Genomic DNA, 22,734 nt, shown 5'->3' with positions numbered 1-22,734 from the left:
TCTGTTTTGAGGTCAAGGAATTTCTTCTCCAATAGTATCTGATATTTACTCACAGTTCTTCTAACTCTTCCATGCGTTTGAAGGTGCTTCCACTAATTCCTTTCAGGTCGTTGTCATTCAGGCGTCTGCGTTATTTACCATAAAAAACCGATTATTAGTTCGTCTGTCTGGCTAGAGGGATTACTGTTGGTGTTATCAATCACTGATGTTTTGGCAATTAAGCAAAAGTGACATCGGTGACATCGAGTGAGGAGTTGCTCACACCAACTTTACTCAAAAAAGATATGCTTGGTTTAGTAATGAAACTACATTAATAATGAAAAATATAAGGCAAATATTTTTAGAAAGACGCCGGGTCATGACTGTTCTATAGTGAATGAATCACATAAAAAGTAAGTCATGGCAAGATGTCTGATATCTAAGGCTTTTAGAACCCATCAAGAGAATTTTGAACATATAGCCACAACGTTTAAGTTGCTCAAAAACCTTTTCGGACTATAGAGCATATTTTTGCCAAAGCTAAGGATCTTGTTACGAAATAACAACAAACCGACGCTATTTAAACTATCCCATGCAATGACTGTGATCACGAGTCTATCGGACAGACCAAACGTTAGTTTGGTAATCGGTTGAAAGAGTAACAAAAAGTGGCCCCTTTTTGCAGAATAGAACATTCAGCTTTATCGGAGCACACATGCCTGACTAATCATACACTTAGATAGGATGTGCCGAATGTGTTGCTAAGCAACACTAATCCAACAGAAGTTTACGAAGTAATGAGGAAACTTGCTCCAAACAAGGTTTCTGGATGTGATGGGATCCCTCCACTAGCAGTTAAAGAATCGATAGATGTTTTATGCTTCCCTCTTAGTACACTGATTAATCATGTTCTAACTTCAACTAAGATACCACAACAGTGGAAACTTGGCGAGGTCACTCCAATTCTCAAAAAAGACTGCAGCCTATTAAAAACTAACTATCGGCCGATAACGATTCTGCCAGCTTTATCGAAGGTTTTCGAAAAAAATGTTCATTGCCGAATAAGCCCGTATTTTGAAGAAATTTATCACAAATATGTGTTTGCTTATAGGAAATATCACGGCTGCGACTCAGCACTTCTTAGTCTAACCGAACAATGGCAAAAAGAAATTGATAACAACAAATTGATCGGTCTGGTCTCTATGGACTTTTCCAAGGCCTTTGGCACCTTACCTCATGAACTGATTGTTTTGAAATTAAAAGAATATGGAGCAGATGAAGCAACAACCACCCTGATAAAAGATTATTTATCAAATCGATTCCAAAGAGTGAGACTAGGGAATACACTTTCCAATTGGCAACCTATTTGCAATGGTGTACCACAGGGATCCATCCTCGGCCCTTTACTATTTAACATCTTCATGAACGATCTTTACGATCTTTCATATGTCATCGAGAAGTGCACTCTGTCCACTTACGCTGATAACACTCAAATCTTTTACGCCGACAATCAACTCTCCGAAATTGAAGAAACAATCAACAACGATCTTATTAGTGCTGATATATGGTTCACGCGTAATGGCATGAAGAGGAACAGTTCAAAATACCAGGAAATGGTGTTGGGAAAACACAAAGGAACTGATGAACCAGTGTTTAAGTGTGAGGAGTCACCACTTCCCATATCCAACATAATGGAACTTCTTGGCGTGACAATCGATGATAAATTGAATTTTGAAAAGGACATTGCTAAAATATGTAGAAAAGTCAGGCAACAGGTGGCTGTGTTAAAAAGGATGCAGAAAATGTTGTCTTTTGAGACTAGAAGGGATCTTTACAAAGCCTTCATTTTACCACACTTTAATTACTGCTCCGAAACGTGGCACTTCTGTAATAAGAAGTCAGCTGACAAGTTAGAGTTGGTGAACAAACGTGCGCTCCGTTTTGTTTTTAGAGATAAGTCCTCCCCTTATGAGGAACTTTGTAAGCGTAACGGTCTCTCAAGTCTTCGTGAACAGCGATTAGCGAAAATTTTGTCCACTGTCTTTAAGATATTAACTAGTGATGCAGGACCAAAAAGCTTACGTGATCTTATAACAGTTAGGTGCTCCACTTATAATCTTAGGGGCACCACAATACTGGACCTCCCAAAAGTAAAATCAACAACCTTCGGGTTAAGATCATGGAGATATGCTGCATCGAAACTATGGAACGCTTTACCGGACGAGTCTCGAAAGATACAGACACTTACTAGTTTTAAAAATTACTTAAAAACATTAGATCTCACGGGACTCTAGCGCGGTGAGGATCTATCTTTAATTATATTTCAACTCGGTGACTACATTATTAAATTCTTATATTTTAATATTAGCCTGTTTTTAATGAATACAATTTACATTTTATATATTCTAGTTCTTAATTCTTAATTTATTTAAATTTATATACCTTCACAAGGCTTTATAATTTCCTTTTTTCTTTTTATTTCGTGGCTTACCTGTAAACTAGCTTTTAGCTAAGCGTTCTGACCACGTTAAATAAATTGATAGATTGATTGATTGATTGATAATTTTCAAATGATCACCACTAATCGACGTTACCACCAGTGTCCTTGTTTGGAAACTTGGCATATCAACTCCGCCAACGTTACTATAACCAGAAATCCTACACAAGATGGCTACCAAAATGGCAGCGAACATGTGCTAAGCGCGGAAATGCGGAATAAATATGGCTGCGAAGCATGAGGGAAATAATGGGAAAATAAAAAAATTCTGCATTTTGTGCCGTTACTGCTAGAAACTCAACGTTCCCCACCATCAAAATAGATAGAGTCAAGTTCGAACCGCATTACAATCGAAAGAAGAGACTGAGAAAAATGGTTTTAGACGATACGTTTTTATTCCGATAACCACATATAAAAGCCACACTCCCTCTTTCTTTTATCCCTTAAAATAGGGGTTACCTTCAAGGCTTCTTTGGTGTGCACAAAGCAAATGTTTCCTCGCTCCAAAAACATACCAAGATCATGGTACCTTCTCAATTTGTAAAGTAGCATTTTTCAGAAATGCGAGATGCGGGGAAATGAAGCCATTATTTCGGCAAAAATGCTCCTTCGAGCGGTTCGTTTTCTTTTTATTTCGACGGCCATTTTGTTTTTTAACACATTTTAATTAAGATACATGATACCTAAAGATAAAAAAACCGCCGTTCAAAATAATCGGTTAAAAATCGCAAACGGGAATTTGAAGGAAACGATAGCTGCCTGCATGACAGGGCTGAATCATGAAATGCTACATCAGTGGGTATGCGGTCAACAACGCGGGCTCGGGACGTCTAGGTCTAGAATTTGGCGAAATTATCGGAAATGATAAGGGCCGACATTTAAAACCGAGAAACTGTTTTCGTCTAAGGGTATTTTCCTGTTTCCACTAGTTCATCAGTTGAATTACTGTCATGTTTTACCCTCCTTAAATAAAGTTATTATTATTACTGTATTATTATTATTACTTAAAAATCCGTTTTTTTGCGGCAAAAACTAGCGCACGTGCATACGTTATTTAGCTCTGTCACGATAGCTGATATTAAGTGCCGTGTCTGATGTTCCCCTCAGAACTTCCCTTGAACCTTGGAAAATTTTTTTAATGGAGACATCATTGAAAGTAAGAGCCTTTCCTTATTTTCGATCAATTCTCCATGAAATCTGCAAAACTTATAGCATTTAAGCTACGGTAATAGCCTTTCCAATGATTTTTCCGTCCGTCCGCCTCATTGAATACCGAAATTTACGCGCCCGCCGTTCAAGCCGTTAACTGTCTACGATTTCTGATTGTGTTTAAATCGTGATGATGGCGACCTACTACCCGAAGCCTTTTTGCACCTCGTCAGAAAAAAAGGGCAGCTAATTAGTGGGCATATTAAAGGACCTCTTATTGCAACGATCAGGTCATCACTGATCAAGGGACTAGACAGGAGTGTCGAAACGTTGGGTCTATGAATGGTAATTTCCTGGTTGCATTCCTTAAATCCTTAAATCCAGAGTAGCATCAAACCATCCCTGATTTTGTTCTTTTGGAGCACATTATGAGATCAAATGAGTAGGATTTTTTTCCTTCGTTGAAACTTGATCTCGAGATATCTTTATGTACAGAAGTAAAAGACTCACTTGTCGGTAGTCTTGAGTAAGAAGATCGTAGAGACGAAAAAAAGCTACTCACAAAAATCGCAACTTTGTGTTGTTGTCAAAGATTCCCTGGGAAAGGTTGTGCAATTGCATTTCAGACAAGTACCTATGGATATTGTACACTTAGATAAGTGTTCTATAGCGTATAACACAGCAGAAATACATTAGTAAATCACTTATCAGTTAGTTAAGTAAACCCAAACATGTCTTGAATTTGCTGGTGACATTTTGGCTACCGTATAAACTTAACAAATTTAATTCTAGTCATTAATCTATACCCAGACAGAGTAGTTCCCAATTTTATAACTGGATAACAGTCAGTAAATCGATGTTTATGTTTTTTCCTAATCTGTACATCTGATTCAGCGCCCTTTGAATTATCAAAAAGTTTGGTTGGCTCTAAATCTTACAGGATATTCCAAGATGTCTTTTGACATGCTAATTGCATAGGGGGCACCCACAAGTCTAGATGCAACTAGTTTCTTTTTGGAATAATAGAAAACTTGCCAGTGGAAAATTGCTCTCGCATTACCTTGGCTCTTTTAGTTAGTTCTCATTAATTTTTAAAATATGCCTGGTGATCAGTGGCGGATCCAGGCCTTAAGCTGACAGTGGGGGAGGGTGGTATTGTGTGTTTAAACCTGCATGCTCTCCTTCTTTCTACGATTTTTTTACCCGAAATAAAAAGGAATGGAGAAAGCTGGCCCCCAGCCCCTCTCCTAGATCTGCCGCTGGTAATGAATTCATTATCATATTCGTTCCTTTCTGAGAATGCTCAAATGGCTCTTAAAATTGATTATCAACGGTTCTTAACATATATTTTCTGACACAATTATGCTCGAATTTGTGTTCACTAATTTTTAAACGCCATTAGATATCATTGTCTATTTCAATTAATTAGCTAGTTACTTGCTCATTTTTTATCTTATCTCAAAAGTTAAAAGCGTGAGCAGGTTATAAAAAAAAAACTAATACTCTTAGTAATGTCTTAAACTAGAGAAAATCAAACTCCACTTACAACCACTCCAAGCGAGTATTTCTATGGAAAATATCTGACGGCAATTTATTCAACGGGTTACCGGACAAGAGACTAAAAGAAAAAGAAGAACGTTACTAGCTTGAAAGTACAAATCAATCGCGCTTCTTCTGCTTTATTCACTATTTCTAGTACATGATTTTGCAATAAAGTGAATACTCTGAAGACTTTGTGGATACTTTGAGATGTTTTGAATTTAAGCAAATGCCACATAATCAAAATTGTTATCCACGCCCTCTTGTATAATCTTAGATCAGCGCTTCATGTGATATAAATCTCTTTATTGGTCCTGTAGCTTACAGTTCTTGTCGATGCTACGTCTAGAAAATTTCGAACTCGCGCTCGGTTAAAGATACTCGAGAAGCTGATTGAGGTTTTGTGATCGAGCGAGTGAGCGAGCGAGGTTCGACAATGTTTTCCTGGCTGTAGCGATGGCGCTGAAGCTTATGTCGAGAGTCTAAGATCGGCAGCAAAATCTTCGGACTAGAGAATACGTCGAGAAATTCGCGCGCTAACAAGCCGTAGCGTTTAAATAGCTCTAAGAGTCATGCATAATGATAAGCTAACAAAAAACAAATCGCACCTAGAATCCTACCTCCCGGCTCCTAATGGCGCTACACAAGCATTAACATTGACCTATAGAGGATTACAACGCAATTTTAACGTTAACTGTTCCTAGTGCAACGTCACTGGGTGCATGACGAAACGTAAAGGAAAGTCCACAATTAAGCCTCCGCAGAAACTTCAGCTGCTCCTTCGAGTAAGACTATCTTGTCTATAGGACGTTCAAGTGTGTTTGATTTGGTTTTCAGCGTGACACTTCTCACAAGACAGTCTCGTTGGTTCGTCTTAACGCCTGTTATACGTGCAAGTGGCCATAGATCTCTGGGAGACTTCTCATCTGTGACCAGTACGATGTCGCCAATTTGAAAATTCCGACGCGGTCTGAACCATTTTTGTCTCTCTTGCAAAGTTGGGAGGTATTCCGTCACGCATCAGAGCCAAAATATATCCGATAAGTACTGAACCGGCCTCCATCTGTGCTTGGAGTATATGTGCTTCTTGAAAAAGATTCCAGGAGAAAACGATTGGCTACACCGAAGGAGGAGAAGCTGCTTGCCTTCACAGGACTCTCTCCGCGGTGGCTTTAAGTTTCTTGGTAAAGCAGCTTTTTCGCGTAGTGATAAAACTTCTTCAGTTTGTTTGTGGTTTTAATAGGCGTTGATCTCGTCTTCAAGAAAGTTCACATATTCGTCGATTTCTTGAATGAATTTTTTATTGGCTTCTTATTTCTTTTGTAGAGTAACGACGCAAAGTGCGAGCTTATTTACAGCAGTTGTAAGGCTCTTAAGCGATTCTCGAGCTTCGTCGATTGATTCAAGCTCTTTTAGGAGTGTTAATAGTTTCCTAAGTAGTGGGCTAACGGTTTCATCCTCATTCCTGCTCACCATGTCGAAGCTTGAAGTGTCGTTGCCATCGTTCACTTCCAACAAGTGTTTTTTTATTTTTCCGTCTTTTCATCTGGGGATGCGCTATCTTTACTGAAACGCTCAGTTTTTTCTCTTCGCTTTTATGTTGACTGACTTGCCCATATATTAAAATTCCATGATTTTCAATAATTTTTGGAGGAGCGTCAATATGTACGTCTACATCCCTTAGTTGCTAGCTTCAATCTTACAGTCTCGCATGAATGCCCTGAAGTTTTTTTATTTGTCTCATAATGGCTAGAGACTTTGTGATATTTCTTCAATCATGGCCTATTTTTTATCTCCCGGCGTAACTAACGAACTCGTCTTTAAAATATAGGACGATTAAACGAGACGAGGAAACACCCTTCCCTTCGGGAAGCAAAAATAGTTCTCTAGTTCTCTAGTGGCCATTCCCTTCCCCACCCTTCCCCCTCCCCCCTTCCCCCTCCCCCCTCCTTCCCCCCTTTCAAACCTTCATGCTCCGAAGGCTATATCTGGATTATTAATCATTAACCTTAATTTATGAAGATAAATAGTCACCAAGAGTATAAACTATATTCCTTCTGCGTGTAAGACAAAACAGAAGCTCACCTGACGGGTCTTTTAGGACTGATGTATCAAACAATACAAATTTGCGACTCTGGCGACAAAGTTTAACTCTTTTAAAGCTTTTATTGCTACAACTATCCATGAAATTATCTATTTATCTTTTCTTCTGTTATTTCCCCAAAGTCAGTGGGATTAAAACTAGAAAGAATACTGCGTACTTTTTGACTTACATAACTTCTAATTCCGTATTGTTATTGAATATGTCTTTTGGTAAGTCCTCCAACTGGTTGTCGTCCAAGAACCTGTCAACACAGGACGACAGCTAGTAAGTGTAACAAGTATTCAGCTGCTGTATCATTCTTAACGCATTATCATTATCAATATGTATCTAGAAATGTTTTTTGTAAGAACCAATTAAAATATTTCTAAATCCTGCCCTTTGTTAGTGGAAGTCTCATAAAAGTTTAATCCATAATTTTTCCAATTACTTCCTTCTTATGAGGGATCCCCAAAAATTTATTTGATCCCTTTCTACCACTTACGACCAATTAGCTCTTGGACTGTTCAGGAAAAGGGTAATTTTCCATGGTCACAGAAGAATAAAAGAAACACAAATAGCCTTCCATTTCGCTACTTTAGAACCCCATACATCTTTGTAGAGAGTTCTCAGGACTCTAAAGCTGAAACTTTTTCACTTCAATATTATTTTGTCACTAAAAGTGGTGAACAACAACCGTAGCTGCAGCTTAAATTGACTCCAGCATGAGAACAGTGCGCAAACACAAAACTTTGTTTTGCAAAGGATCTTACTGAAGGGTTTGGTGATGTATGAAACAGCTCAAGAAGAAGTTAAGGAACATTTTTGGACTTAAAACCAATTGCTTCCTTTTTTTTCTGCAGCGTTTTCTATCTTTTGCCTATCGAGGGTCTCGGACAGTCTGGGTTTCATCAAACCTTGGTTCATCATCTACTGACATCTCGCAAGCGTAGAGCGGTGAATTCTTGTATATAGTTGTTTTTGTTTTTGTTTTTTTTCATTTCGGTGCACATAGAATGTTCTCTAACTCTTTTTCCTTCGCTGAGGTTGCATTTGATCTTTTCTTGCCTTATCAAAATCCCACCAAATCGAACGTTGATCGCATTTGAATAACAAGAAAGCCGGTGAAGATTACGTCATTAACTTTAAAGGATACCAAACAAAGGCCAAGCACACCTTAAAAATGTTCGTAATCTCACACGTGCGCTGTTATGGCTTTCCTCATGGATGGAAATTCGTACAAAACATCCGATTTATCGATAAAACTGTTTCAGTGCCGTCGAGTCATATCTTTTTATGAGAGAATATGCAATGATTTCAATCAATTTTGACTTATTAAGATGATGATAGGATAGGATAGCTCCTAAAACATAACCGCTAACAAACTAATTTTGTTAGTTCTATGCTTTCTTTTCCGTGTTCCATATGAATGCCGGAAAAAACAATTAATGAGCCACCCAACAATACATATAAGGGGTAATTGTGGTGTAACCCTTTCTAAGAGGCCAGATGACATTATATTTCATATAGGTACAATCACTAAAAACCGTTGCATAACTAGTATTTGTCTTGCTTGAAATAAATTATGATCTTATCACAAAATTTAAAATTGTAACCTTCCTTCAAGAGTGATGATCACAACCTCTGCCAAAAGGAGATCACGGTTTTTCTGGAGAGGAATGCAAGACAGCTCTATTGAGAGCGAGAAAACGACATCGTTTCCTAGTACCATCTAAAAAACCAGCGCGAAGGTTTCATCAGGTTTCCAAACGCGAGAAAACATTTGAAACCACGAGGCCTGTTGCCTCTTGGTTTAATTTTTTTCAAGCGTTTGGAAACCTGATGAAACCCGAAGTACGAGTTTTTGAAACGACTTCTCCAAAGAAACAACACAAAATTATGCAATGTTTTATTTTTTCCATTTTTCTTTAAAATGCATCGTAAGTGTGATTTGTTGTATTTAGTGGGCATTCAAGCCTTTCTTTTAATTATCCAATAGTTACGCGTTGCACCAAATTTGTATTCCACAAGTAAGACAGGTTCCTTACTTACAGGCATCTCAGCAGGATATTGCTACTGAAAATGCCTGAAGGTATTTTCTTCAAGTGATTGATTAATAATTCAATTTCATTTCATTTGTGGGAACGTACTAAATAGCTCTATGAAAATTTGAAGAACACTTCTGGACTTAAAACCTAAAATCTCAAATTTCACGATCGAATCGCTAACTCTGTGAAAATAAGCATTCATTGCATCGTCGAGACTCTCTTCGCTGCCTTGCAACCCTTTAATCAGTTAAGGTCTGTTCTTCAAAGAGGAAAAGATGTTGTTTTCCTCCAATCCAAGAGATTGTTCTTGCATTTTGGTCTTCCTTCTTTAAAGCTATCAGCTCCGCAAGGCTAATCTCGCCGGTTGTGGTAAATATTAGGGGTGCGAGTGTTTTGCGCTCAATTTCGAGAACTCTCCTTGAGTACTGGCTGTTCTTTTCATTCTGATGCACTCTGTAGATCTGTTGTGGCTCTCTGTTCTTAAACGATTCGGTATTTGGATGGCAGACCCTGACATCAGGAAATGCCTTTCGTTGTTGCTCGCAGAATCCACGTGCGTGAAGGTTCAATCTTGCGCCTTTTGTTTTGTCAGCTCCTCTTTTCAGCTATTCACCACTGATGTCTTGAAGTATGTGATTAACTTCAACATCGCCGTATACCGTACTGAACAGTTCAACTGCCAGCTAGGTCTCATGGATCATTCTGTCTCTTTATGAAAATCCATCTCGTTTACAAATCATGGCGTGGTGTTGCGTAAAAGCCTTCCCACATACACGTGTGGAGGGAATATTTTGATAGTTTGTCAGCATCAAGGAATTCCTGCTTAGTTAAGTTCAAGTCCAGTTCTTGGGGAGACAGTACTGTCCGCCACACTACTGACCCTTTTTCAGCTGTCAGGTCCAGCGCTCGCATCTCACAGAATGCCTCGACACATCCTGTCACCTTAACTGATGAAGCATTGTCTACACTTGCTCCGCGGCCTGAATTTCCATGGCACAGGCTTTCAAGACGGACTCGGATCGCAAGGATATCCCTATGTAGCTGATTACACCTGTGTTACATACACACATACATACATACATACATACATACATACATGCATACATGCATATATACATACATAAAGTTTATTTTTTCTCCAAATTAAGATTAGCTTATACAAAAAAAAATTTTTCCGAGAGAAAAATAACAATTAACAAAAGAAGTCAAAATAATATACAATGGCATTATAAAATACAATCCTATGCAATACTTATAATTAACGCCTAAAATGAAATAGATAGATTTACAGAATATCTAAAAATAAAATATGTTCCGTTATCACAGGAATAAGCAGTTAACATATTGCACTCTCCGGTGGCTCTAGTGGATCCTGGCTGTCGGGCAGTATTCCTAGGAAGATGTGGAAGCGGCATAGCTATAACGATCGGATCTGCGGTCCTTTCTGCTAACAGAATCTCTTTGCCGTCCATGATAAGTTAATAGTAGTTTCAATGTTTTACTGCCTTTTTTGATTGGCTTTGAAGTTGGTCCTTTAAGTATCATTACGCACATGTAAAATCTGAGCTCCGCTCAATTTTGCCATTGATTTCGAGTGGCCTTTTTAACCCCGCACTAAATATGAACGAATGACTAAATAGTACTGAACTAACTAAAGATTGCATAATATTTTGATGCCCTTGTTTTGCAAGTTAAAAACCAAAAGTGTTACGAGCAAGTTCTTTTGACTTCCGCACCAAAAAGATATAACAATAGTTAAATGAAAGAATACCCACTGTTTATTGACCTGACCCTGTTTCCATTTGTTCTATGAAGTTTAGAGCTCGACCCTGTGAAATGTCGCTTAATTGTATGGATGACTTTATTTGGTTTTTACTGGATTTTCTTTTAAACGAGCTTTGACAGTTTTTGACCAAGGAAGTTTAACATGGGAAAACTTGTAAAACGCTAGGTTTAGGAGCATAGTATTTGACAAGGAGAGTACAAAAAAAAAGAAAAAAAAAACTGCGAAAGGAAATTCTGGTCTATTTAAATTTCATCGACAAATTTCCTTCACAAATATTCTTTGATAATGTCCATAGCGAGCAAAATTGAAAGATATTTGTATATATGAGAATGGCATGTAATGTTCAGCAGAGGTGAGGAGAGGTATGAAGGTTAGGGGTTGGAGTGTGGGGTCCACAGGCGGCATGTGTGACTTTACCTTCCTCCCCATCTCCCCCCTCCACTCCCCTTGCTTCTACCATTGTACTTGCAGGGGAAAAACAAAATCCCTGTCCAGTTAAACAGAACATTCCTCCTTCGAAACTGATTTTATTTGGAGCGAAGACATCGCTGCTCGTATTTACTGGTATTTATACCAATGCGCGATGGATTTGACGCGTTCCTTACACAGATGAGACAAACTCTAAACTTACAGCCATCTCAGCTGGGTATTGTTACTGAAAATGCCTGGTGGTAATTTCTTCAACTGGTTTTTGTGCAACCCCCTACCAAAAGTAATATAAAGGAGTGTTAATTAAAATGTGCTTGTCAACATAGTGCAGGAACTGTGGTTGCTCCAAAATGTTGAGTGTCTGATGTGTTCTTTTTTAAAGAGCTAAGTTAGGATCCTCGTTTTTCGTGTGTATTTGTAAAAAGACTGAAACCAAGTGAATGCTTTACACATGCCTATTCTCCCTTCTCCCATTACCCATTGTTGCAAAACATGATTAGGGCTTGACATTACTCACTAGTCCTTATTATAAGCCAGGCGACATTGACTGCAGAGAGGGAAAGGGTAAGATACCAGGACACAAAATGTCTCATCAGTTTTGTTAAAGTTTATTAATACAGTGTCTTCATTTGTACAAGCACAAATGATCAGGCCATGTTTAAACTTCGCTGAGCAATGTCAGCGTGTTAAATATTTATTATTCCTAAAGAAATTCTTTGAAATTCTTTGAAGGCTTAGAAATGAAAGAAGCCCGACATGTATTAAAGAGGATCTTACTTGAAGGGTTAATAAATCTTTGGGGACACATGAGACAGCTCTACAAAAGTTTAAAGAACATTTCTGGACTCAAAATCAAGTGCTTCCATTTTCCTCTATTGTATTTTCTCGTCCATCATTACTGACTTCTATCAGAGGGATAATTTCTTAATTAAAGTTGTTTATTCCATGTGCGCATAGAACGTTGTCTCTTCGTCCTTCTCTATGTGAGGTTGCACTTTATCCTTTCTTGCCTTTTTAAAAACTTACTACTGTCAACCGATAACTCGGACCTCAAGGGACACTTAAAAAGGTTCGATTTATCAACAGTTAAAAGAAAAAAAACACTGGAATTAAAGGAAACGTTGCTTCCTGCTTTTAGTATTCATGCGGTAGACTTATAGTACCAAAATTTCGTTTTGCGAAGGACAACAAGCCCCAAAACCTGCAACACACTACATGTAAAACCACCGAAGAGGATGTTTTAGTTTTCCTCCTTTACCTCAATTTACCATATCCTAAGGGCATTTTCCTCCATAGCATTTTCTCGTCCATCATTACTGACACCTCTGAGAGGGGCCATTTCTTAATTATAGTTGTTTATTTCGTGTGCGCAGAGAACGTTCTCTCTTCGTCCTTCTCTATATGAGAATGCATTTTATCCTTTCTTGCCTTTTTAAAATCTTACTACTGTCAACCGATAACTCGAGCCTTCAAAGGAAATTCGAAAAGGTTCGAGTCATCAAGAGTTAAAAAAATGGACTGGAATTGAGGGAAACGTTGTTTGCTGTTTTTAGTATTCAAGCAGTATACTTAAAGCACCAAAAGTTTGTTTTGCGAAGCACGCCAAGGCCAAAATCTGCAACGTACTATATGTAAAACCACCAAAGAGGGTGTTTAAGTTTTCCTCCCTTACCTCAATTTACCATATTCTGAGGGCATCAGAACGCACATAATTCTCAGTGGTATTACACTGAGGGGTCTATGGAAAATACTAATGAAATTCGCTCGAAAATCGCTGCTCTGATCTGCTGATATTCCCGCCTACTCGGGATGTATTTGATGCGTTCTTTATTTAAAAAGGGAAGGACCAAACTTATAAGTCAGCCAACCAGTTGTTGTCACTGAAAATGCCTGATGGTAATTTTTTCAATTGATTGTTTTGCAACCACCCACCAAAGATGATTAAGAGTGATGGTAATTACACTGGATTCATAAATCAACTATGAAATTGTTATTCTCAAACTGAAATTGTTGTACTTTTTCATATTCTACACAAATTCCAAACACATACTCTAACAAATTTATTTCCTACATGATCCGATGTTTTCTTTTTGGTGTTCTGTATTAACGCTTAAAAACAGTTAATAAGCTACTCAACAATAAATGTGAAGGGTAAAATTACACTTTGTCATGCAGTGTAGTTTCCATTATATATATAACAGCTAGACGACATTGATTGTATGGGAGGCTGAAGGTTGGTTACCGACAAAAGCTAGTAGTAGTAAAGTTTGAAATAATAGGGAAACACAGAATATTTCAATAGTTTCATTTAAAACTATATATTGAGCAAACGCGCAAATTAAAACGCTATGTTCGGGTTTATATCGCCATGTAGAGTCATGATATAAAATCGATATTCTTTTTAAAATAATTTATTTTAATACTTCAGAGGAGATGATCTAAAGGCAGCCTGTATATTAGTCTTGTGATCAGACTTTATAAAGCAAAATTTGCGTGATTTATATTCAATGATACATATTCTGTGGTTTTAAACCCTGAGACGGTAGATGGATGAAGAGAAGAGAAAATAATGGGGTATTATTTTTTCTTGGCGAGGAATAACGTCAAAGGGAGTAATCCACCATGGAATGAGCGGGGATAAGTTTCTAAAGAAACTGATGTGCTGCGTCGGTGGGGGTAACAAAGTAATCCGGTTATATCAAGGGAGTTGAAATTGTAAATTGGCCACCGTAAAGAGTTAAAAAGCTAACGTTTTTAGCGTCAGAGCAAATGCAGGAATTGTGGGTTGCGTGTGGGTTTAATGCAGAAAGTGGAGCTGCGCTATTGGTGGGAACATGGTGACGAGAAAAACACCGAGAAAATAGTAGAATGAAAAGCGTTCGCTGACACCTACGGGGTTAAGAGCGCCGACTTAAAGGATAAACTTTTGTTCAAGAGTTTTGTGTTTAGTAAGACTGATTCGATGTTCCATTTCAAATTATTTGAAATTTAATTCCTTGCATATGACTTTCTTTATACCTATACCTGAGGCTGTACAACCGCAAAACATCTGCACAAAATTCCCCCTAGCTAAATCCTTTAATATTCTTTCAATAACACAACATCTCCAGTTTTGACAATTATTTTAGGCCGGGTCCACTTAGTTCTCGCTTGCAACTGCTGGAGAAATTCTTTACTCCACCTTGAATCAAAATCTTATGCTAAATGCTGTGTATGTCTCCATTTCTTCCTACAAACTCTCCGAGTGGAGTCAGCACAAGCTTTGCCTGGCGATGCAGACGGTCCCGAAAGAGGGTCATTGAGTGTCTCCAAGGTCAAGAGTCCGTTGTCGATTATGAACTCAGCTTCACACAAGAACTTTCTCAGCGATTCTTCGTCTAAACGATTTCCAGGTTCCTTCATGGGATCCTTTGCCTTTCCCAGACACCTCCGAGGTGGCTAGCAGATGGTGGCTTTTGAATTCAATCGATTTTAGTCTCAAGGAGGCTGCCTTGTTCATGTTATCATTCATTTCTTCTTTAGCCTTGTTAAGCTCGGTTTCCACGCCAATAAAATTTCCTCTGTCACGGCGCATTTTTTGACAGGTCCTCTTCGATAGATGAGTCGTCTCAGTACCTGTATGAAAGAATCGATTTCAAGGGAATCTGCTACCTCTATTTGTACTGCTCTGCTGCAATGAAAGTGAGCAATGCTCCATATGTAATCACGACAGATCTTCCTGTCAAATATGCCAACGATCCTAGAAATCTGTACCACAATATGTAAAGAGGGGTGCTAATCCACGCGCGACTTTGGTAAGTCAAGAATTCCTTTGCTGTCCCATGGTACCTCGGAGATAACGACATGTGGCACCGTTGTGTTTCCGCTTATGATCCAATAGCCAATGACACACATTTCGTTCAAGGTGATCCCTCTTCCACTATTCTTCCATCTGTGTGAAGTGACATGACTTGACTTTGGCAGGAAGATTGGGGTCTTAAGAGGTTCTGACAGATCTGCCTTCCGTATTTGTCCACCAACTCTTCTGACAACGTCTCTGTTTAGATGTGGATCCAGTTTGTAAAGAGACCTCGTCTTCCTTAACAAACTCTTCTTTTCCTTGTCCAGTGCACGACTACCGTACTTGGCGTTTGTTTGGATGTTTGGGAGACTTCTAATTTTTGAAGGAAACACTTCTCTTTGCAACTGCTTTATTATCTCTACTTTGGCTTCCTCTAAGTTTGCGACGCTGGGTCCTGTGTTAGTAAAGGTTTCCTTGGTCGATCCATGCTCGGATGTACCATCACTGGGCTCCTTCCCTTTAGATAAGACTTTAATTCTAAGTTTTCTCTTGTATCTCAAACAAAGCACTGCAGCTACCTTTCTGCAAACTTGAGAATCTCCTTAATCTCTTGAGGATGTCGACACTCTCTCTCACTGTACTTGTATTAACTGGAATTCTCTTGACTTCTAGAGAATCGGGATCTACGTGTTTTTCGTAGTTCAATTTATTAAACCGGCTGTCTGTAGGTTCTCTGAGTGAGTCAGGAAGCCTTAATCCACTCTGATTTTTCTACAAAGTCTTTTGGTGACATGCCCCTTAAACCTTCGTCTACGATATTTGACGTAGAGTCTACGTAATGCCACTGTGCTGGGGTTGTGGGATCATGAATGAGTAGAACTCTATTGGCTTTGTAGACATGAAAACGACTGGATTCGTTGCTTATAAATCTTCGAGCGACTTTACTGTCCATCAGATAGTAATCCTTGAAAATGTCACCAATCTTTATATATAAAGTGGCAACCGCCAATCCCAGCCTCGAGATGCTGATTGTCTTCTTTGGTTTCACGCGAGCCTTTCGCATAACAAACGAAACGGTGTTCTTGAGGAATTGAGTTACTGATGTTTACCTTGTTTCCCACAGAATTATTGAAGCGGAATCCTCCGTTTTCAAAATTTGGCTTTTCATCCTTTTCTTGTTTAATAGCTTCGTCTTTGGTGCTCGCCGTTTTAAGAACATCGTACCCTTCTAAGGGTGTCAGCTGTCCTAATGCCATTCTCGTCTCCATTGCCTTCAACCGTATGTGTGAGAGCATAGTTAGCATCTGCAGGGGATGACACTGCGTCGAATAAGTATCATGCAATACTCTCATACCTTCTTTTCCATATCTCTGTCTGGCCACCACAGAAAGTTTTCATCTACCTTTCTCACCTTTACCTGAAAGAATATCTGTTCTACGTCTGCCACAAAGGCGTGCTTCTCTTGTCGTAAACTGGTTAGAGCGTCAACTAAGTTGCTGGTAACATCTGGTCTTTGAAGGAATTCTTATTCAAGGAGTGTCCTTCGAAAGTCGCCGAGCAATAGAAAAACACTTCAACTTTCGTTGGTTTATGCGGGGGATAGATTCCAAGGAATCGTTTTACCGGAAGTCGATTTACGGTCAAGTCGTCTCGTGATACCGAAAGTCTGAATAAACGATCTCTCATGAATATTGAAGCGCATTCTGGAAGTACATTTGCAAGACTCTTAGAAAATATTCTGCAATAGGCTACAATGGGGGGAAGGGGGGAGGTAGGGCGGATGAAGATGATGTCAACACGATTCGACTCGAATCGAACGACTCGTCTCAGAAAATGTCGACCCGTGTGGCTATTGGGCTCCACAACTAGACCAGTTTAGCAAAATCGGCACGGCTGATGTTAACTTATCAATATCGTAGCCATCGACTTTGTACAATTTGCACTAGACGGATGGAGATCATGGAATTAAAGCTCAGCAATAATAATATAAAGGTGAAACAATTTAATGTAATGAGAAAAAATCCAAGTCCCAGAAGGGATTTGAACCCACGACCCTTCGTCATCTAGTCGGATGCTTTAACCCCGAGTTACTGGAGACTATATGGTGAGCAAGGGTCAATTTGTAGGACTACACTGGAACCGTATCGCGCGGCTACACTGCCAAGTATTGACCAATGGATATGAAACTCACTAACAGCATCGCGCGCACATTAAAGTATATCAAGATGCGGCCAACCAACCTCCAACGTGAGCATGAAAAGGTGAAACAATTTAATGTAATAAGAAAAAAATATGTAATAAGAAAAAATCCAAGTCCCAGCGTTGGTCAATACTTAGCTGAGTAACCGCGCGATGCGGTCCCAGTGGGGACCCACAAATTGACCCTTGCTCACTATAGTTTCCAGTAGCTCAGTGGTTAGAGCATCCGACTAGATCACGGAGGGTGGTGGATTGAAGCCACATCGGGGACTTGGATTTTTTCTTATTACAATGATAATAATAATAATAATAATAATGATAATAATAATAATAATGATAATAATAATAATAATAATATACGTTAATTGAAGCTCTTCCTTAGGGGCTTTTCCAGCCACAATGTAGACTAACTAAGAGCTTAAAAATTCCCACTGGCAGGAAGCAGACTAGTGAGCTATTTACAGAGCACAGCCGAGGAGTTAAAAATGGGGCAATCGAGAACAAATCCAGTGAGTGGTAGGGTGGAGGACATGAACCCGGGACACCGGATTACAATTCCAGCACTCTAACCACTCGATCATGCCATTCTATTTCATCCGCTTCCCACCGACAACTTCTTCTTTTACTCCACACACATACTTAACAACCGATGTAAAACCAAATAATTTCAAAAAGCTCTTTCCTACGAAATAAAGGACAGCAAAAAGACGAAATAAACAAACACGATTGTCTTTGAAACCAGCCATGACGCCTTCAGGTCGCACGTCTCCAAAGCTGTCGTGATCACATGACGAGCAGCTTGGGCAGATACTACGTCACATCTATTTAAAAACGAGGTATTTTCTTGTAGTTGACAGTATTTGGTAACTCTAGTCTTATTGAAAAGAAAAAGGAATCGTTGAAAATATGTAAGGAGGCAACGTAAACAAAGCCTCCAAGAATCAGAACGAAAATAAATAATACAATAGCGCCAAAGCCTAGCATACGCAAGACGTTATTCAGCTCCAGCAGCTAAAGGACAAGAATCGTTAAAAATGAAAGCGGCTTCAGTGCTCTATAAACATACCACGTACAAAACAGGTGGATGATACATAAAAAAGAAATATAGCGTGCGCCTGCGTTGATAGCTTACCTATCTTCCTACGTCAAACGAGAAAAGTTCATGCGCATTTATCTGGGATTCGAATGAGACAGGTCAACTTTCCTGATGATGACTCGATTCGAGCTGCGCAAATCATGTAGATTCAACAAAATTGATTAACCTCCATCTACTAATCTCTGATTCTTAGGTGTTCGTATCAATCATGAGAATCGACATGGACACAAATAGAGAAAGCGTGAAGTTCACCCTTTTAAGTCATCAAAGCTTAAGCGTGCATTGCGTTCTTTTGCGAATAGATTTCGGACGAGAAATGTAATGAACTGAAGGATTTTTTTGCGAATTGACATCGACTTGACTAAAAACGCGTCGATTCGACGCGTGCGAATCGTTAACGCTTAAGTGTGTATTGCGTTCCTCTGCAAATCGACTTCCAGTGAGAAGGATCGCCTTTAGAATTGACGAGTCGAATCGAACCGGGGGAATCATGTCGATTCGTTAGCCTTGGATACCCAAATTTAAATGCTTAAGTACGCAGTCTTACTTTGTCAATCGACTTCTAATGAGACGAGTTGACTTTACTAATGACGAGTCGTCAACATTGAATACCCCAATTTAACACTGAATTGTGTATTGCCTTCTCCTGCATTTTGACTTCCAGTGGGACGAATCGATTCAACTCAAGACGAATCGAATAGACCCACGCGAGTCGTGTGGATTCGTGAACCTTTTCTACCCTTGTATTGTTTATAATATTTTGACAATAGACCGGCTGTTGCACGCTTTAAGGACGTGGAAGGTTCATGTTGTGATGTTCTCGTACCTTGCCACTCATTTTCACTCATCACTCACGTGCACGCCCCTCGACTTCCGGTATGTTAACAGACGATTCGACTTCCGGTGTGACAATTCATCAACAGCCGTAGACGAATTGCAACGGTTTGGGTGTATAGGACATGTATGCTTACAATGACCTCGGGGTCTATGGAAAATAATGAATCGCTTAAAAGCGCTGCTAAGATCTGTTGATATTCCTGCCTACAGTTGGGACGGATTTCATGCGTTCTTTACTTAAAAGGGGTAGATTTCAAACTTACAAGCCATACAGCCGGGTGTTGCTACTGAAAAGGCCTGATGGTAATTTCTTTAACTGATTGTTGCTCAACCGCCGGCCAAAGATAATTAAGAGTGATGTTAATTACACTGGATTGGTAAATAAAGTATAGCAAATTGGTATTCTCAAAAATGTTGTTTAGTTTTCATTACAAATTATATATTGAGCAGGCGCAAATTAAAACGCTATGTTCACGTTTACATTGCCTAATAAATTCATATTTTTATATTGTTACTTTTTTTATTTCTATCTATTTGAAAAGAATTCATTTCAGAAAATACCAGAAGAAAGTCGGAATTTTAGTCTTGTGATCAGACACAATCTGCATGATCTATACTCAGTGGTGCATATTCTGTGGTTTTGAGGTAGTAGATGAGTGAGGACAAGAGAAAATAATGGGATACTATTTTCACCTAGTGGGGAATAACATCAAATGAACTCGTCCACAACGGAATGAAAAGCTGTTTTGAATGAAGCTGATTCTATATTCTATTGTAAAGTATTTAAAATATGTTATACTTATACCTATACCTGAAGGTATACAACCACAAAATATCTTCAAAAAACTTTTTACACTTTTCTAATTTTGTACAATCCTTGAAAGTCTTTAAATGTGCATACTGGCGTGATGTTTGTACGAACAGATGTTTACTATTTTAGTGCTAAGCCCTCAAAAAAAGTTTCAGAAACACTTGAAACCCAGAGATTGGCGATGAGATCTTTCTTAGTCAATGAAAAAAATATCTTATGATTAATTATGAGCCAATTGGAGAATCTATAAGTGACAGAAATAGCTAAGGTTTTCTCTCTTTCCAAGAGGAATTTCAATAGGAAAACATGAACATAGTTTCAGTTTTGTTGATCATAATTGGTTAATCAGTATCAACGGGTCATTAGTTGAAGCATATTCGTTATTTCAGTTGAACTCTCAACTCAGGACACTAGCGGACGAAAATGTCTCCAGCCTCAGCCAACAAAAGAGGCACAGAGAATCGCTGTTTGCTGTTAGTATGGCAAGGTCTCTTCCACTGCCTCGTGTTGTATTGTCATCGAATCTTGAGAGGAGATACGGAGATCTCGCGGCCGTTCAATCGGTTGCGGAAGAAGAACACATCTGCTATCTACACGTAAGTTTACTTTTGCTGGCTCTTGCCAACGTTTGATTAAAATTTACACAACACGCTTGGCCGCTTGCTCTTTGTCTCTCGTCTTTTTAATTCAAAAGGCAAGTCGGATACGACATGTTAAATTCTCCAATTTTACTATGTGAGTTTACCAAATTTGTTTCCACACTCAACATTTTCCTAATTCATGTCAATTCAATTCAATCAAGTTTATTGTCAAACAACAAACATATGAAATACATATATATGAACTGCGGTTATGAAACGTATATGTGCACGATCCTTCGCAGTAAAGCACTATTTAAGCAATAGTGAAAATCAGACCTGAAAAAAATTCAGGCCTGTACGGGATTCGAACCACTGACCTCTGCGATACTAGTGCAGCGCTCTACCAATTGAGCTAACAAGCCAACTGGGAGCAGGCTATCAAATTAATTCGAGTTAAACCCGTAAGATGATAAATCAAACAACAAACATATGAAATACATATATATGAACTGCAGTTATGAAACGTATATGTGCACGATCCTTCGCAGTAAAGCACTATTTAAGCAATAGTGAAAATCAGACCTGAAAAAAGAATGGAAGGATCGTGGACATATACGTTTCATAACCGCAGTTCATATATATGTATTTCATATGTTTGTTGTTTGATTTATCATCTTACGGGTTTAACTCGAATTAATTTGATGGCCTGCTCTCAGTTGGCTTGTTAGCTCAATTGGTAGAGCGCTGCACTAGTATCACAGAGGTCAGTGGTTTGAATCCCGTACAGGCCTGAAATTTTTTCAGGTCTGATTTTCACTATTGCTTAAATAGTGCTTTACTGCGAAGGATCGTGCACATATACAAGTTTATTGTCTTTACATGAGAGCCTTTGACTCTCTTAGCCATTCTCTAATCGTAAAGAAACTCGAGGCCTATGGCATTGGACAAAATTCTCTCAACCCTCTTAGATCATACTTTGACAATAGGCTTAATAGAGTGAAAATAAAAGGAGTGACAAGTGACTGGAAAAGGATGGTGCTTGACTGCCCGCAAGGCTCGTCCTTTGGGCCCCTTCTGTGGAATGTGTTCCAAAATGATATGTCATTCCATATAAATAATGCTAATTTGGGCATATATGCCGAAGACCATCAGATGTATGTCACGGGGAAGAAGCATGACGTTGTCGCGCAAAGTATCAAGATACATGGAGAGAAAGCTCTATCCTGGTACAAGAACAACTATCTCTCAACCTACCCAGAAGAGTCCCAGCTATTAACGATCAACCCGAGAAATGTTGACAAAGACAACGATAATCAAAATTTTTCTGTTGATGGTCATACTATTAACAGAATGGGGGAAATACGGCTTTTAGGAGTTCAAATAGATGAAATATTGAGTTTTACTAGTCATATCAGTGATCTATGCTCTAAGGCCGGTCAAAAAGTAGGTGTCCTAATGCGGCTACGCAATTTGATACCCTGTAATGGTAAACTATCACTTTACAGGTCTTCAGTTCTGCCCCATCTAACCTAATGTCATTTAGTATGGCACTTTTGTAATGCATCGGATCGGAGAAAGCTTGAGCGGATTCAGGAGCGAGCACTTAGGGCGGTGTACAAAACTAGATCAGCGTCCTATCAAGAACTGCTACGTTGCCCCAAACTACCGACGTTGAACAATCGGCGCCTACAAGACATTGCCACTTTGATGTTTAAAGTTAAGCACAGTCTCGTGCCTGAGAATATTTCTGACCTATTTAATATAAAGAACACTCAATATAATTTACGGAACAGTGACTTTGAACTGCCAAGATTCGAAACTGTAAGATTTGGTAGGAATTCTATTAAATATATGGGACCTCTCATCTGGTCGAAGTTACCAAGACAACTAAGAACGATAGAAACTCTAAATTCGTTCAAGAA

The sequence above is a fragment of the Stylophora pistillata genome, chromosome 2, assembly GCF_964205215.1.
Source record: "Stylophora pistillata chromosome 2, jaStyPist1.2, whole genome shotgun sequence".
NCBI classification, from domain to species: Eukaryota; Metazoa; Cnidaria; class Anthozoa; order Scleractinia; family Pocilloporidae; genus Stylophora; species Stylophora pistillata.
Note: the sequence above shows the minus strand (reverse complement) of the source record.